Source organism: Beta vulgaris, chromosome 7, assembly GCF_026745355.1.
Source record: "Beta vulgaris subsp. vulgaris cultivar EL10 chromosome 7, EL10.2, whole genome shotgun sequence".
NCBI classification, from domain to species: Eukaryota; Viridiplantae; Streptophyta; class Magnoliopsida; order Caryophyllales; family Amaranthaceae; genus Beta; species Beta vulgaris.
The window spans coordinates 20,197,174-20,209,926 of record NC_079208.1 but is presented as its reverse complement, the minus strand read 5'-3'; the positions used below and the strand labels follow the sequence as shown (position 1 = coordinate 20,209,926).

Here is a 12,753-nt window from a genome sequence, read left to right as displayed (position 1 = left end):
AATTCAAATCTGAAATTGGAACTTACCAAAGAGTTAAAGGAGGTGAATTATGTGGGAATATTTGGGTGTTTGGGGGTATATATATGTATGTAAATCTAGGGTTTTTACTAAAAAAGAAGTATTTAAAATAAAATTAATTCTTTCCCAAAACCAACTCATGTTATATTTTCTGAATTTTCTTCTCTATATAAATTTCTTTTTGGATGAATATAATCTGATTTACTAAGAAAAATATGATTTTGAAATTTTTTATTTTTAAAGGATAAAATTTTGATTTGATAAAAAACGAGTTTCATAGAAAAAAAAATTGATTTATTACTATTATATTTTATTTTTTTCAGAATTTTATATTTATAAAATCTTATTATAACAAAATAAATTCCATGAAATATTTACAAAAATTTGGGATATTATAGTATGTATATCATAATATTATGTTTCGCTGAAGTTACTTCAGCATCTGTGTCTACGCTCCTTAGTTTTACAAAGAAGTATACATTTGAAAAAAGCAAAGCATTGTTTGAATTTGGCTATTAGAGGAAACTTACCTCACCAGCAAAAGTTGAGGCTAAAGGAGAGAGGTCACTGAAGACAAAAGGTGAGAAAATTCAGGGAAGAGTGAGCGGGTGATGCCTGGTGTGGAGCATATAAGTGAACATGTAGATGAAAATATTGCACAAACTTTGGTTCAAGCTAGAGATGGAAAAATTGATAGATATTCTGACAAGAACACAAGGATAGACCTGGAAGCTCGCATTAGGCAGCCATAGATGAGAGTTGTTGAACTAATCGAAGCAATATTAGACAAAGTGGGTTGATCATTACAGTTGATACATCAGGGTAATTATACTTCATTATTTTTTTGTATATATGCCTTATAGCAGTGAGGTGAGATCTTTTTATTACACTCTTGAGCCGATATAAATAAGCCATGATGCGGATGCAAAGGCACTTGCTCTACATGAGCTTATTGACTTGGTTATGGAACATCTAGGCTTCGAACTCAAGGGAAGAAACTAAGTATTAGCATGTGTGGCGACTTGGCTCATTGAAGGAGGCGTGGAGATGGATGGAAAGGAGTAAAGAAGAAGTCCTGGCTCTATTAGTATTTGTTCTTACTTATTACATAGAATCCTTAGGATTTGCTATGTTAGTTATTTTTACTTATATATTAGGTTTTATAGTTTAACTAGGATAACAGGTTAATGTTAGGCGTGTGATTATTAGTTAGGTTTATCCTAATTCTTATCTCGTTAGGTTTTGTTTTGCTAGTCGCGTTAATATAACTTGTAGCATATATAGGCGTGTTCGTACATTATATATTTTGATTTCGTTTATGTTTAAACATACTTGTGACTATTGTTTTGCTTGTGAGCTAAACTAATCAAACTATTAAAGATTTTTTAGGAGTGTTATTCAGAGTGTTCAGATTTTTTATTCAAGTTTTAGGAGTGATCATGGTTCAAGAAATATCCCTTGTTCGAAATTGTATCTTTTAGTGTCTTTTCTTGAAGCTAACAAATTCAAGATTCATATGCATAACTTGATTATAAAACTTCTTGGTTTAGTAATCATATCCGGCCATGTGTATGCTTCCCACTTTAGTTTGACAAAAATTTAGAATCAAGAAGAATTACAAAGATCTTTAAATTAATGATTATAGTGCTGCTTAGAAACCTATAGACTTTCTACAGGCTTACATCACTTCCAATAAAAGATAAATACACCCTACAGATGCCCCTCTTTTACATTTGTCTCCTGTCTCGCATAGGTAACTTCATGAGCTCATGGTTCCTCAAACGGAATTTAGAGTGGAATGCCTGAGATATCCTTGATGTTTCCTCATGCATAATTCAGAAAATTACCTGAAGACTTGAGTGCGTCCATCACATAACTACTCAGTGTAAGTGCAAGTGACATTCAAGAGAGGGGTGAATTGAGTGTTTGTCCGAATGTTGTAAATTTTTCGATTATAGTAAGAACAGTAAAGGAACAGTTCTCTAGCAGCGGAAATAAAAGCAATGAATAAACAACACAAGGATTTAACGAGGTTCGACTTTTAATAAGTCTACGTCCTCCACTCACTCACTCTTTTATTAATCAACTCAAAATAACAAAAGAATTACACTCAATCACTTATGCACCTATGCACAAGATGATTCCCCAACTTCCACCTATGAAAGTTCGACCCAACCCCCAACTATGATGGTTCAAATGAAGTTGATCCCCGATCAACTTCCCCAGCAAACTGAACTCACAATTTGCTCACTTACAACAAGTTTTATCTCAAGAACAAACAGCCTTACACGCTTAGAATGAGAGTAGTTTAAGATCTATGTGGTATTAGGGTTTGTGCTAGGTTTGAGAGCTTGAGAGAGAGAATACTTTTGCTGAGAGTATATGAAAATATGCGTGCAAAAGCCCCACCGTTTGTGTGCTAGCAGAACTCCTTAAATAAGCCTTTGGTAAGTAAATGTTACATGATATTATGAGAGTATATTTTCCTCGGAAGTATGGAAATTATTCCAAGGAAAATATACTCACTGATTTTATTTGATATCCGATAAAATCAGTATAATATCATATAACATACTTATCATACTTACGAAATCTTGCTCACACAACAAACCATGCATCCGTGTATTTTGAAAATCAATTTTGCGCGGAAAGAAAACTTTCCTAAAATACGAATGCATGAAATAAACCCTAGAGGACTGGTTCTGATCTATTCCCAGACTATTCCAATCAACCAAGTTTACTTGTAGTTGTGTATGACAAGTAACCGAGGTTTCTTGTCATCCACAACTAACTTATCTCTCTAGTTTCAAACCTTTATAGTGCATCAACACCTTTATACCACTTGTTACGTAGTATGGAACTTAGTAATTAAATATCACAACTCCCAATGATAGGTTCTAAAACTGGAGACTTGTGCAACAATGATTGGCTCAAATCCCGATGCAAACTTCTGACCAGCAACCTGCAAAAAAAGGACCCACCCTGGAGGTTTGGGTGGTATTTCCCCCTCCAATGCTTAAGTCAGATAACAGGAATGTGAAGGAACTTTTAGAGAGAGAAAGTAGAGAGAGAGAGAGAAGAATTTATGGCAGAATAACAGTACTATCCTCTGAAAAATGTACCTTTCACCCTGAAATCAAGGACTATTTATACTGTTTGAAATGATTGTTGTACCTTAATGTCACCCTAATTTGAGAGCATCTGATTGGCTAAGCAATAATATTAGGACACGTGGCAAGCGCTGATTGGTTAGTACATTTTACCTTTTAACTGAATCAGGCTTTACTTCAGTGGGCCTATGTACAATTTTAGGGCCATAAGGGAGCTTTTCAGTACACCTTTTCCTCAGGAAGGTGTACTTTAGCCCACAAAACCTGCAGGCCTTTGTAGTTTCATTGGCCTAAACAGATGCCACATGTAGGGCTGAGATAGCGCCACGTGCCATAAGGGTAGCCGTTGATTTTTAGGCTACAACACCACTTACATTGCATCTAAGACCTAAATGCTACAACATGATCTTGGTCTTCATGCAATTTTTCAAGACTTGGCTTCACAAGCTTCGTCTTTCTATCCATTGAACTCGTACTTTGGCACCTACACATGTAACAGAAACATGCATGCAATATAATAGTTCAATGTGGTTTGTCATCACTCAAAACTCAAAACAGGGAACTCAACAAATTCCCCCTTTTTGATGATGACAAACCCTGAAGTTCCCCCTGCAAATAATATCTTTAGTTTTGAGAACTTTTTCAAACAATTTGAATTCTTAAGATAAGAACTCAAGGTACTGGTCTCGTACTGTTCCTGCAGATTAAGCATCATTTACAAGTACACCAGTTCACAACTAACTGACAGCAGTTTAAGAAAGAGTTTCTAAGTACCATAGGCAAATACTAATTAGACTCAGAGCTCTTAGACTTAAACATGCATTCGCAAGAAGAACATCAGTAGTTGTTCAGACTTATTTCTAAGCCATTACGGTGAAAAGAAGTAAAGTGCTTTGAATACACTCACTTCCAGACCACTCATGATCTGTCACCTCTAGCAAGGCACTCAGCCTTGCTCATTTCGTAGTAGAAGACTTTTAGCGAGTAAAAGTGGCCTATCGATTTGTTTATACAAGGTACGTACATCGTCTACGTGCTATGTGATTTAGAAGCATGCTCTAAGAGTATTTTATTTATTAGTATCATGTATAGGACTCTATTTGTTCCTATATATGATTACTGGAATTGTTTTACATGTTATTTGCATGTGTGCTACATGTAAACTAGAAGTGTTTATGATTATAAATGTTTGTATGGAAGATTGATGCAAGCAGGATAAGTCAAGTTTATTTATTAATTCGTGAGTGAATTAATGTAAGTTAGAGTGAATCATGTTTTACATGGATTCTTGAGTATTGTTATTAATCTTATAAGGACCGTGGATCTTATTTGGTAAGTGACAAGTTATACCTATATAAAGGTAAAGTTTATTGTTGGCTAGGTTCAACAAGTAAGTTGGTAAAGGTTAAAAAGGAAGTAAAGGAGTCTTGGTTGATAAGTTGTGATCACTTGTTAATCCAAAGATAAAAAGGAATTCTGTTATGATTGTGTCATTATTAATTTTGTGTTATTTGCTTGGTTGTTATGTCAACACAAGTAATAAAATATATTCAACGTAAAGTGAAACGAGAATAGATTATATACTTTAGACTGGTGCACGTCTAGAGCTGTACATAAGGGTTGCGGTTATGGTGAGCGTGCCATAGCTTTTCTAGGAATGGGTTGATCACCATCCCTCTTTATTTCAAAGGTTCCTCGATATCGCAGGTCACTCTGAAATGCAGAGTCGCGCCCGCATTTCATCTTAGTAGGCAAGACAACTCGTCCTAATAACTATTCCATTTAAGTGATAAAAAGTTGGTTTAAGTTTAGTTCAGTAAAAGTTGTCTGCAGATTATTATATACTTATGTTATTATTTATTCCTGCATGTTATTTTGTAGTATCATGTTTAGGATTGTTTATGTCTGATATGTAGTACTCAGCTTTGCTGATTACGTGCTTGTTGTGTTTGTGATCATGGCTTTGCCTATTGATCCTATGGTGATCCTTCGGGGGAGCAAAGTCAAGATAGCATTGACATTACAGGTTTGCAGATGCATCTCATTGGGAATCTGGAATGGAGAGACTCTTGTATTACTAGTATCATTTAAGTTGTTTTCGTAGGAACTTATGTTTTCAGACAATAGTTAAGTTGGTGTGTTTTTAGTTCTGACATTGTTTGGTTCGAAAGTTTTAATAAAGTTGTTTTAGAAAGTTGTTTTCCGCTGCAAAATTCTGAGTAAGCCGAAACGTTATCACACGGGCGATAATACCTGGGTAATTCTCTAAGGTTTATTATAAAAGTATTTTCTAGAAAGAGAGAATTATCAGGGTGTTACAGTCACAACACATACCAAGACTTAATTCTTTCCCTTGATTTCAAACCCTAAAGTATCCATGATCACATCAATAGTCTCATGTAGAACAAGTGTCTTTGCACCTATCACAGAGCTATTGAAGAAGGGAGAGTTTACTTGAACTTCCTTAGCACAGCAAGCCTTCGAAGATGTCAAAGGTAGGCTTTGTTGTGCTCCTGTTTTAGCACTCCTAGATTTCCACAAGTTGTTTGAGGTGGAGTGTGATGCACGTGGTGTAGGGTATTGGTGATGTTCTCTTACAAGAGAAACATTCACTTTCTTGTTTTAGTGACAAATTCAGTGGCGTTAAGCTCAATTACTATAACTATTATAGAGAATTCTATGCTATTGTACTTGCCTTGGATCATTGGTCACATAACTTGAGATCAAAACCTTTCATACTTCATTCTGATCAGGCTGCTTTGAAATACATCCATGGACAACAAAAGCTCAATCATAGACATGCTAAATGGATGGAGTTTCTGCAATCTTTCACATGTTCCTCAAGATACAAGGAAGGTAAGTCCAATGTGGTGGCAGATGCACTCTTTAAGCATCCTACTTGTTGACTATTTTGGATGCACAAGTGTCAGGGTTTGAACACTTGAAGGAGTTATATAAGGAGGATGTTGATTTTGGGGGAGAAACTAGCTCATCCAGAAGGTCTATATGTGGTTCATAAGGCTTTTCTATTTAAATTAAAGGACACAAGTTGTGTGTGCCTAAGTGTGGCATGAGGGCATACTTGTGAAGGAGGTGCATAGTGGAGGTCTGGCTGGTCATTTTGACGTGCAAAAGACTCTTGATACTCTTCAAGAGAACTTCTATTGGCCACACATGATCAAAGATGTTCACTTGGTGGTTACACATTGCGCAACTTGTTAAAAGGCCAAGAGTACATTTCATAAAGGTGTCTATACACCTTTAACAGTGCCTAATCGACCTTGGGCAGTGTAAGCATGGATTTCATAGTAGGGTTGCCTCATACTCAAAGAGGGAAGGATGCCATAATGGTGGTTGTGGATCGTTTCTCTGAGATGCCTCACTTTGTTCCTATGCATAAGAGTGGTGATGCAACACATGTAGCTGACTTATAGTTTCGAGAGATCATTAGGCTACATGGTATTCCAAGAAGCATTGTATGTGATAGGGATTCTAAATTCCTAAGTCATTTTTGGAGGCGTTTGTGGCGCGTGGTTGGTACTAAGTTGCTCTTTAGTACTCGTCATCATCCTCAAACTGATGGTCAAACTGAGGTCACCAATCGAACTTTGGGTTCTTTAATACAAGGCTTGGTAAGTAAGACACAAAAGGATTGGGACATCAAGCTAGCTTATGCAACGTTTTCTTATAATATGGCATACTCATCTAGTACATCTCATTCTCCATTTGAGGTAGTTTATGGTGTTAATCCTTTGCTTCCTAATGATTTTGTTGCTATGCCTAAGCATGATATACATATAGATGCAAAGAAGAGGTTGGAAGCATTCAAAGAGACATGTGAACAAGTTAAGGCTAGGATTGAGAAGATGAACATCCAATATAAGACAAGAGCTAACAAAGGGCGCAAACAACATAAATTCAAAATTTGTGATCTTGTGTGGATACATTTAAGGAAGGAAAGGTTTCCTAGCAAAAGGAAGAACAAGCTAATGACTTAAGCATATGGTCCATTTGAGGTGATTGGAGTCATTGGAGATAGTGCTTACAAGATACTCTTATCTGATGAGTTTGGGCATGATGCGGATGCAAAGGCACTTGTTCTACATGAGCCTTCACTTGATCACAGATACTTTAGGGTTTGAACTCAAGGGAAAGAATGAAGTCTTCGCATATGTGGTAACTTGGCTCATGGAAGAAGGCATGGGAATGGAGTAAAGAAGAGTCCTAGTTCTGTTAGAATTTGTTCTTGCTTGCTACATAAAATCCTAGTTATGTTAGGATTGATATGTTAATATATATATATATATATATATATATATATATATATATATATATATATATATATATATATATATATATATATATATATATATATATATATATATATATATATATATATAGTAGATAGATTTAATAGTTTAATTAGGATAAACATGTGATAAACATGTGATAGCAGGCATGTGATTAGGAGATAGAATTAGCTTAATTCTTATCTAGTTTTGTTATGTTTATCCGAGTCGAATTGTAGCCTATATAAAGGGCGTACCATTCATTAATAAAACTTAGATTTTGCTTTGTGTTTAAAACATACTTGTGATTATTGTTTTTCTTGAGAGCTAAACTAATCAAATAATTAAAGACTTTTCAGGAGTGTTAATTGTTTAGTGTTATTATTTTAGGAGTGTTATTAAGAGTGTTTAGATTCTTGTTTCGAGTTTCAAGAGTGATCTTGAAGGAAGAAATATCGTTGTTCGAACTAGTATCATTGTTTCATTCGATTCTTGGAGTTAATATTTTCAAGATTCTTATTCATATTTGATTATTAAGTTTCTTGGTTTAGTAATCATATCAAGATATGTAATGCAAATGTAGAGGTGTGACATTAATGCAAATGTTTGACACTAATGGAGATGATATGATGCTAATACATATGATATGTTTTGATACTTCCATTAGAAGCTCAAATTTATGTTCAGAAAACTGTTGGTGAAAGAGGAAGAATGGGAAGCCCCCAAGGATTGAAGTTATGTTTGATTCGAAGTGCATTGTAGTTGTTATGGGTCCAAGTGAGCCCATAAAACAGTTAGGTTATCGTATGGGCCTTTTGTATCGGCTTGTAATGAAGTCCTTGTCAAGTTACACATGGAGCTTATGAAAGAGGAAAAGTGGGAAGCCCCCAATTGGATGATTTATTCAATTAATGGATGACGTTGGAGATAAAATATGTTGTAGAACGAGCTTTTGTAGCGTTGGAGTTGTATATGCTTCGATTTTTGTAAGCCAAGCGCCTAAGCGAGCCCATAAATAGATGTGATGTCGTAATGAAGTCCTTATATCAATAGGCTTTCACTTGGAGCCTATGATTTTATGGGTGGACCAATAATGATGAAGCCCCCAGTAAGATGGAGTTTGGTTGGTTTTAAACGTATCTCGTCATGCTTCGATGGAGGTCGTCCATTGATCGTCCACTTATGCATATGATAGCTACTACTTTAAGAGATGTCCTTAATTCTTTTATTTCATGAGAGTGCTTTGTTAGTGAGTCCTTAGTTAGCTTAGTTAATTAATCATTCATGGTTAGCTAAGTTGTTACGGGACTACTAAATGTGGAATGCGTGAAATGAAATGGAAAGCATGGCTGCAATGAGTCTCCTAAATGTCTAATAACTCTAGTTATGCATGAAGTGTATTAACGATGAATTATGCAATGCAGAGAGACTCCTATACGAATGAAATCCTAACTGACATGAAACTCTAATGACTTCAGAATCCTAGACTTGATAGATTATTAATGACATTAGGATTCTAGATTTGACAGACATTCAAGGATGCTAGACTCCTACTGCGCATGAAGCTTTAGTGGACCTAGACTCCTAAAGTGAATGAAACTCTAGTGGACCTAGACTCCTAAAATGGATGGAATTCTAATGGATTTAAACTCCCAAGATTGACAAAATTTTTTAATGGTTTTAGACTTCTATTATGCGTGGAATTTCTATGGATTATAGACTTCTAAGATGACAAGAAATCTAATGACTCTACACTTCTTAGATGGGTGAACCTGTACAGGGTTAAGTCTCATAACATGGATAGAGTTAGACGGGGTGAAGAACTCTAAATGGAGTGAAACTAGAAGAACCTAGACATTTAGGTCAGACATACTTTTAATGCAGTTAGATAGAATTCCTAAGCAGATACGACTTTTACAACAAGATGGACACTAAAAGGAATCCTAATGATGTAAGCAAATGATGGATAACATACATGGAAAGATAGGAAAGTGAGAAAGGATGAATTATCGAAAAAAGATATGTGATAGGGAAAAATATATAAATTGAAAAAGATGTAGATAAGTTTAAAAAGGATTTTGGGAGATTAAAAAAAGATGGACAAAATGTGATATGCATGATGAACGGAATGGAATGCGCTAGACGCTGGGCGATTGTGCGACATGCAATCTAAGTCGATGCATGCAGCCATGGGAAACACGGGACGCGGAACACTGTGCGAGATACGATTGTAATAGCCCTGTTTTTAAGAACTTTTTGTTAAATGTAGATTATATTTATTCAGTTGATTATGCTTCGAAAATTCTTATTTTACTTGAGTTGTGGAATGTGATTTTTATTTGTCATGCTGTAATATATTTATTTATTTAATTATATGAGATTATTATTATTTCTATTATTATTTTATATTTTGGGTTTATGCAATTAGTTGAGCGGTATTTCACAAATTAGAAAATCAAAGCCGATTTTATTCTCGAACAATTAGATTGCTTTTGTTATTTCTGTCGGTTTAATGAAACAGAACCCATAAACCCAATAAAAAAACTAATATGAACCCGGTGCACACTAATTAGTGTGCACCCGATCCATATCACGTGAGTTTATGATAGTGTATATTGATATGATATAGTGTATGTTAATATGATATAGTGTATGTTAATATGATATAGTGTATGTTAAAATGATATAGTGTATATTAAAATGATATAGTGTATGTTACAGTGATATAGTGTATGTTAAAGTGATATAGTGTATGTTAAAATGATATAGTGTATGTTAAAGTGATATAGTGTATGTTAAAGTGATATAGTGTGTGTTAAAATAATATAGTGTATGTTACAATGATATAGTGTATGTTAAAGTGATATAGTGTATGTTAAAGTGATTTAGTGTGTGTTAAAATGATATAGTGTATATTAAAATGATATAGTGTATGTTACAGTGATATAGTGTATGTTACAGTGATATAGTGTATGTTACAGTGATATAGTGTATGTTACAATGATATAGTGTATGTTATAATGATATAATGTATGTTAAAATGATATAGTGTATGTTAAAGCGATATAATGTATGTTAAAGTGATATAGTGTATGTTAGTACTGTTTAACGGGTCACGTGCTTGGGCCTGGTCCACACTATGTTTAGTGTGAACCGGGTCCACGCAAGTCGGATTGTAAACCCAATACTCGTTATTTCTCCAAGCCCCAAAGAAACCCCAATTAAACCCCAAATCCCTTTCTCTCTCTCGGTGCCCTGCTTTCCTCTCAAAGTCTCACTCCCAATCTCCCCATCGTTACCCTGCAGCTTGTCGGAGCTCCTCCCATGGTGTCGCTTTGTTGTTCCCCTTCTTTATACTGGTTCATTGCTGGGCAGCCATGGTTAGGTGATTAGTCTTCTATCGTCTTCTTGTCGTCCTGTTGTTATTACTCGCGGTTGGTCGGTGCTGCTGCTGCTACTCGTCGGTGTCGCTGTCGTTCTTATGGGAGCTATTGTATGCGCTTTTCTCTCTCCTTCCCTGCTCTCGACGCCGCGTGTTGCAGCCCAGTTGGTGTCGGTGGTGCTCCTCGACGGGGGTTAGGTATTCTCTTCGTTTTTGTTGTTGTTGCGTTGTTTCTTGGGTTGTTGTTGCTACTGTTTAATGCTGTTGTTACTGTATCGTTCTTATTGGTGTTGTTATTGGTGGTGTTAATTTACGACTTTTGTTAGGTGTTGTGTTATTTATGCTCTATTGAGTTGTTCGTTGTTGTTGTTGTTCTGTCATTGCAGTTATGGTGGTTGCTGAGGATTTGTTGTTGTTGTGGAGTGGTGTGGTGGTTGTGGTGGTGATGCGCAGTTGTTGATGATGCTTTGTGGTTGTTGGTCGTTATTGTTGTTCCTATTGGTTGTTGTTGTATTATTGTTGTGATGGTGCTTCTGGTGTTGTTATTGTCTTAGTTCTTGTGGTGTGTCATTGTTGAAGAAACAACCAAAGACAGGTTGCAATTTCCTAATGGAGGAATGTATAGTAAAAGTTGTTTCAAGTTTGTTTAGCTAAGTTTATTAGTTCAAGTTGGTTGATTTAGTTCTATAATTTAGATTTATGCTTCTAAGAGGTAGAATCGGTTTAAAGAATTTAAGATTTAGAGTTTGGAATTATGGATGTAAAGGATTTCCAAATGGGGAACTAGTTGTGATTATGATTTCAAGTTTAGATTAGTCTAATTTTGGAGTTAGGAATCATTCGAAATTATGAAGGAAATTATGTTGGTGGAATTGATTACGATTTAGGTATCTTTTATGTTCAGTAAAATCAATTAGTCATGCCCATGTGTGTGAGGATCTCTTTATTCTGTTTTTAATAAATAAGTTCGTACTATGGCCATACATATGAATGTGGTGATGAAATGTCATTAATTGATTATGAATACACAACTGTTTTGCTGGCTTAGTTTATGAACTAAAAATAGTGAGTAGGCAAGGTATCGGTGGAGGACGGTTACTCTCTTTGACCTGATACGATCGGCTACGCTCTATAACGAACCTTGGGGTAGTATTGTTGGGCTCCATAACGAACCTTGGAGGCAGCGTTTGTCCTTTGTCCAAAGCTCGTACTTGGCACTGATTTGTTTATGAGAATGAGTTATCCCAACTTTATAACGGAAAAGAAATGATTTGAGAAATAATATGTTTATAACGGGCTGAAGTAAAGGTTACGAGTTTTCCACTCATTTTGGAATTTCGTTTGTTTTGTATTTCTTCCCTGAATTTGCAGGTTTGGTGTTGCAAGCTCAAGATTAGAAGTGGAGCAAGATTATGATGTCGTCCTAGATTAAGTATTAAGTTGGTATTTAGATAGTTAATTCAAGATTAGTTATTTATATTTCAGTGTATAATATTTGGGGATTTAGTCTAGATATTTGTGTATTTTAGGATATTTTTCCGCTGCAATTTTATTAATCAAGGATTATAGTTTATGGTTGTTGAGTGTGTTCTACTAGCAGCCCGGAAGAACGGGCTGTTACAAGATGGTATCAAAGCAACCTTGCGACCGTATGCCTAGTCGGCTACCTAGCGAGGGTAACAAAATTTTGGGATAGTTTGAAATCAATTTGGGATTATTAGTGGTTGAGAATTGATGATCGAAAGTGAGGAAATTCGAAGGTTTAGTATATAAGTGTTTGCGCTTTTGCGTGTGCTAAATGATTTCCCTTATGTAAAGGTGTAGTGTCCTGTGTTATTTATAATGATGTGTTTTGAGAAAAATTATATGATTTGGTTAGGTAAACGAATTTCAAACGAAATCTATACGATGGAGAAGTCTTGAATCCTATACTGGAATTTTACCCCTTTTGTTT

At 35.4% G+C, this 12,753-nt stretch overlaps 1 protein-coding gene across 2 annotated transcripts in view; it reads right to left on the bottom strand.

Annotated features, from left to right (window-relative positions):
• Positions 1 to 12,753, bottom strand: part of LOC104899259 (BAG family molecular chaperone regulator 3) — a 32,686-nt gene that overhangs the window by 11,577 nt on the left and 8,356 nt on the right. The gene's annotated exons all lie outside the window — the stretch shown is intronic.